The following is a 6,390-nucleotide window of genomic DNA, read 5'->3' as shown; positions in this document are numbered from 1 at the left end:
GTTGGCATGAGAAAGTGTTAGTGATTTCTGGGTCCAACATTGGTAAAGTTAGCTTTATTCATCTTTGTTGCTAGGCTGTGACTTAGGAAGAATTCTCTTTCATTTGAGCCTTCAGAGAACTAGGAAAAGCCAAGTTGTTCCTAGTAAATTAATTAGAAGCTGTCAGAAGCTTTTGGTTCATAGTAACCGTTCCTGTTCCTGAAAATTGTCCATTGGTGGCACACATATCTGAAGTGGACTTGTCCTGTTGAACACGAGCAAATTTAAGCCTCTACTAGCCTTTTTTAATATACAGGCCTCCCATTTCTTTGCATCTTACAATAGTGTTCCTGAGGTCCGGAATCTCCATTTTATCATTTTCCAGGAGGATATATTTACAGAAATACTTTTATAAACACTTTCATACTGGAAATACTTTATTTGCATTCTGCACACAGAAGGAAACCCCACATCTAATTTAAAATCCAGCCAAAATTTTGAGAAAATTTTCAACTGCTCTCACTAACTCAAACTGAGTTGAACTATAGGACTATGATTCTGCTGTATAGTTTGTATTTTTTAAATCTATTTTATTGATTTTTTATGTTTTACAGAGAGGAAGGGAGATAGAGATAGAAACATCGATGAAGGAAACATCGATCAGCTGCCTCCTGCACACCCCGCTACTGGGGATGTGCCCGCAACCAAGGTACATGCCCTTGACTGGAATCGAACCTGGGACCTTTCAGTCTGCAGGCTGACGCTCTATCCACTGAGCCAAACCGGTCAGGGCTATAGTTTGTATTTTTTAAAAATATTTTTAAATTTACTGATTTGAGAGAGAAAGAAGGGGGAAGAGAGAGAAACCTATTTGTTGTTCCACTTATTGATACATTAATTGGTTAATTCTTGTATGTATTCTGACTGGGAATCAAACCCACAACCTTAATGTATGGGGATGACACTCGAACCAACTGAACTACCCAGCCATGGCTTTGGTTATATTTTGAAGACCATTACCTCCTGGTAAAATAATATTTTTGGAAGTTTTGCTGTCTGGCCTAGCAGCTTTAAAATTTTTAAATCTTGCAACAATTAATGACTTTACTACATAGGGAAAGGGGTTGTGAGCAAAAAAAATGTACTAGAATGTACAATGCGCCAAGAGAGCCCTCAGGTTTTTACTTAAATCTTCAATTTATTTGGTTTTCAGAAGGAAAATCAAATCTTAGATCAAATCTTTAAAAATATAGGCATTGTACATACACTGTCTCACTCATTCTATAAATATGTATAGCATCCCTACTCTGCACTATGCTGCACTTCTTGGAAAACCTTACCAACCCTGACAGCCTAGTTGGAAATTTTTAAAATATACATATATTTTTAGCCCGGCCAATGAGACTCAGTGGTTGAGCATTGACCTATGAACCAGGAGGACACGGTTCGATTCCTGGCCAAGGCACATGCTCGGGTTGGGTGCTCATCCCCAATGTGGAGCATGCAGGAGGCAGTCGATCAATGATTCTCTTTAATCATTGATGTTTCTCTCTCTCTCTCCCTCTCCCTTCCTCTCTGAAATCAATAAAATATATATATTGGGGATCGAGCACCCAATCCCAGCATGTGCCCTGGCCGGGAATTGAACCATGACCTCCTGGTTCATAGGTCAATACTCAATCACTGCTAGCAGGGCAGAAATTTTTTTTTTTTAATATATTTTATTGATTTTTCACAGAGAGAAAGGGAGAGGGATAGAGAGCTAGAAACATCGATGAGAGAGATACATCGACCAGCTGCCTCCTGCACACTCCCCACCGGAGATGTGCCCACAACCAATGTACATGCCCTTGACCGGAATCGAACCTGGGACCTTTCAGTCCGCAGACCGACGCTCTATCCACTGAGCCAAACCGGTTTCGGCAGGGCAGAAATTTTCGAAAGCTGTAAGACACTCTAAGGGCTGGTGTGCAAGAGAAACTCAACTTCTCATGGCAGCAATAGGTGGTGGAATGGGGATCTGGGGCTCCACATCCGCTAAGTTGCCAAGATTCCCACTTGATCCTAGCAGCAGCTTCCAGCATTACTGAAACGCATGAACAGCAACCTCTCAAGCTCAAAAATGTACCTACGCTGTCCCAATCCTCTCCATGATGCTGCAGATTGGCTGAGGTCTTTGCTTCATACAAAGTTTGTGCAGAAATTCCTATTCCTGAGTGTAGGGTAAGCTCTCAGGACAAGGTAGTGAGGGTTCTTCCAAGATGACCCTTGCAGGCCCTCCCCAGGGTAGCTCAATTGTTAGAGCATCATCCCTATACACCAAGGTTGTGGGTTTGATCCCCTGTCAGGGTCCATACAAGAAGCAACCAATAATGCATGGATGAGACAATGTTTCCCTCCCTAAAATAAAAATGTTTAAAGGCTACTTGCTTCCTGGTAAGTACCAGATCTTAATTATGTAATTGTCAGATCTTAACCCTGATTCTTAGATTGGGGAACCAACCCATCAATGGCTTCAGCGATCAATGCATTGAAACTTCTGTGTCCCCAGAGGGGCCTAAGGGGATACCAGGGCCAGGGGACGTTGGTCTCAATCTGGTTGAAAGAGCTGGGCCTCCAAAGAGGGGATGGGCACAATTTCCAGTGGACGGCCTCCCAGTGGATCAGGCAGGAAATGTATTTTGGGTCTGGGGCTGTGTGTGTATGGGATCACCGGCCCCTAGGAGTTGAGCCGGGAGAGGTGCTTTATATATATATGTTAATATATTTTTATTGATTTCAGAGAGGAAGGGAGAGGGAGAAATAGATAGAAATGTCAATGATGAGAATCATTGATTGGCTGCCTCCTGCATGCCCCCTACTAGGGATTAGAGCCTGCAATTCGGGTATGTGCCTGACTGGGAATCGAACAGTGACTTCCTGGTTCATAGGTCGATGCTCAACCACTGAGCCATGCCGGCCAAAGTGTGCTTTAGGTGAAAGATTACTGCTGCTCTCCCAGGAAAAACTGCAATGGAGAAGACTGCTGCCAGCTTAGGGGAGAGAAAGAAGCGTGGTCCCAGCACTTCATTGCAAACTCCACCCGGAGGAATTGCTGGGATCCACACTTCTCTAATTAACCCAAGTTCTCCAGCCACATTTGATTGACATCTGAGTGTATCCCAAGACTGTAGGAAAACCCCCGAATTGTGTCCATAATTGGGGTCCAGATAATACACACACTACAGACAGATAAGGGGGTCTGATGGAAGTGAGATTACAAGGAGAGATTCCAAACCTCTAAAAAATCCCCATTAGTGTGGGCAGTCTGGATAGGCTAAGCCTCTGGGGCCTTAGAAGGAGAAGAGGTGGGTTCAGGACTTGGTGTAAGACTGTATGCAGCATGTTCTGTGCCAGCCTCTGAGTGTGTCCATCTGCCTAGAGGAAGGTTTTGATAAACTTGAGAGGATGACAGACCTAGAGGCCCAGCAATTCTGGTGTGAACCTTTCCTTTCTCCAACGGTGGGGCCCAGGCAGTGGAAGTTGGAGCCAGCTCCTACTAGTTTTTCCAAGCTGATTATACTCATTTCTTCCCAACTCTGTTCAGTGATACCATATTGGCAGTTTGAAATTGACCATGGAGGTATTGGCCAATGCTATAAATCAGGGCTCCTGATTTGTACAAACCTTTCCCAGAGCACTGATTGATAAATCCAGCATACCCCTGGACCCAGGAGGAAAAAGGCCAGAGAGAGAGGTGAGCACAGAGAACACCCTGTATCCGTGGAGGACAGGGGAGGCATCAGTGGAGGCTGGGCAGCGAGTCCTGGCATGGTGCTTCAAGCCCTATGAATCAGCCCGATCTTTCCTTCTCCCCTATTGTTCTTCTTAGAGAGAGAGAGAGCGAGCTAACAAATTGAGATAAAATACTCAGCATTTTGTAGTGAGGCTACAAAAGAAGGTGGGGTCTGGGACACATTTGGGTAATGTATAGATGAGACCACACCATTTTGAATGGTACTCTGTATTATTTAGCATGACAATGGTATGACTTCCCACACTGTTACATATTTTTAATATATTTATAAACACTTGCTTCATGTACTTCCCACTTCATGGAAGTATGTACTTTGTTTTAATGTTGAACAATGGAACATTTTATTTATTTATTTATTTATTAATTTATTTATTTTTAAATATATTTTATTGATTTTTTTTATAGAGAGGAAGGGAGAGGGAGAGAGAGTTAGAAACATCGATGAGAGAGAAACATCAACCAGCTGCCTCCTGCACACCTCCTACTGGGGATGTGCCCGCAACCAAGGTACATGCCCTTGACTGGAATTGAACCTGGGACCCTTGAGTCCGCAGGCCAACGCTCTATCCACTGAGCCAAACCAGTTAGGGCCATTTTATTTATTCATTTAAACTTTTTAAAAAATTGATTTAAGAGAGAGAGGAAGGGGGAGAGACAGACAGACAGACAGACAGACATTGATGTGAGAGAGATACATTGATCCGTTCCTTTCCGTATGAGCCCTGACCGGGGATTGAACCCGCAACCAATTGAGCCACCCAGCCAGGACCATTTTATTTATTTATTTAAACGAATTCTGGCCCATTTTGTATAATTCACTCCTCGCCAGTTTGTTCTGTCATGCTTCTAATAACATTAAAATCACCTGTGTAAATGGTAGCCAGTGTGCATACTTCAGCATTTTCCACACACTGTGCGCACGTCATATTACTGCCATGCTAGGGATGGACACGGTTTTGGCCAGCATGGGGTAGCACTCTGTCAGATTTCCTCAAGTCTGGGAAGCTGTTGTCGACGGTGACCAGGTTCGCTTTGCCTTGTCTGATCATCTTCAGAGTCTGCTTGTACCCAGTGGTACTCTCGCCACTTTTCATAACCAGTTGGAGCCTAGAATTGATGGACTCCCGTTTTTTTTTTTTGTCTTCTTTGTGGCCACCGTTTTCCCGTTTTAGGTGTTGGATAGCTCCTAAACAAAGATAGCTAACAAGATGGCCAGAAGTGAGAAAGCAAACTGTTTTGGGTGGTTTCTGTTTCTGATTGTGGGTGGTTGTTTTTATTTACTACGATTAGAGTGGGTAATGCATTTTAGCTGACCCTGAACTCCAATACATTGTTTAAATCTTGGAAGCTTTAAGTGGGGCATGTGGAGATGGGACAGTTATTTAGGAACTACCTTTGAGGGCAGAGAGCTCCCTCTGAGCTCCTTTTCAGAAGGCTGGAGACCCCGGGGCTGTATTGATTACATAAAAAACGTGATAAACACTTTTGGCTTGCATTGTTATCTGCGTTTTGCATTACTTCCCTAGCTTAGATTCTTGGGAGCACTGCTGCTTATAGGAGTTTTCACTTGTGAGGATGTTAATACCAGCAAATTGCTCTTCCTGACAGGATATACCAACTTATACTCCTGCCAGTAAAGTGTAGGCAAGTTTCACCACAGTCTTGTCAAAATTTACTTTTTTAAATGGGAGACAATGTGAAATATGATAGCTCATTGTTGACTTGTCTTTCCTTTCTCAGATGATTTTTCATTAGGTAGCTTCTCTGGATAATAGCTCCCCAAACGCTTGTCCCCACCTGGGCCTGCCCCCTTCACTCTGAGCTTAGAGGGTGGGTGTTAGGTGTTGGAGTTCTGCAAACTCTGAGAGGTGCAGGGTCAGACACGGCTCAACTGCCAGCTGAGGAGAATGGGCCACAGTGGGTTCCTCGGCAATGTAGAGGCCTCACATCCTGGACAGTCTGTACCAGGACAATTCTTGGTCCAGTCTCCCTACCACACTGGGTGCCTTGCTGGAATTCTCCGGGGTGGGAGGCTGGAAAAGAGAGACCTCATCCACTCAAGGTTGTTTTCCTGGATCCACCAGGTCCTGACAGATAACGGTGTGCTTTTCTCTATGAGCTGTTTGAAATGTATGACAAGGGCTTTGTAATTTGTTTTGGGGGACAAAGCCCTGGTCGCCTCTCTTCCATCCCTCATGTGGCCCCCAAGGCCCGACCTCATCTCGGGACCTGTAGCAGCGCCAAGTGTTTTCAGGAGCATCCCTTTGGGGCCTCACCCAAGACCCTGAGGGCAGGTCCTGGAAAAAACAGGGAGTCCTCACTTCTCTTGCTGACTTCATGTGGTGGTCACAGCCGAGGGTCATCAGTCCACTGGCTCAGCCTGAGGTCTGCTTCAGCCCGGCTTGGCCTGGGGGGCTTGAGCACAAGGACCAGGCGCACGGACCAGTCCCCAACCAACCCTGGCTCCTAGCAGTAGGCGCTTTCCCCCCACCCGGCAGGTGGGGGGCTCCTCAAACCAGCGAGCAACCACATGACCCAGGGACAGGCTGGGGGTCGTAGGGTCACGCGAGGTCCTGGCGGCGCGCGTGCACCAGACGCACAGCGTTCCTCAGGTC

Source organism: Eptesicus fuscus, chromosome 21, assembly GCF_027574615.1.
Source record: "Eptesicus fuscus isolate TK198812 chromosome 21, DD_ASM_mEF_20220401, whole genome shotgun sequence".
NCBI classification, from domain to species: domain Eukaryota; kingdom Metazoa; phylum Chordata; class Mammalia; order Chiroptera; family Vespertilionidae; genus Eptesicus; species Eptesicus fuscus.
The sequence above is the reverse complement of the archived record's forward strand: the minus strand, read 5'-3'. Positions refer to the sequence as shown.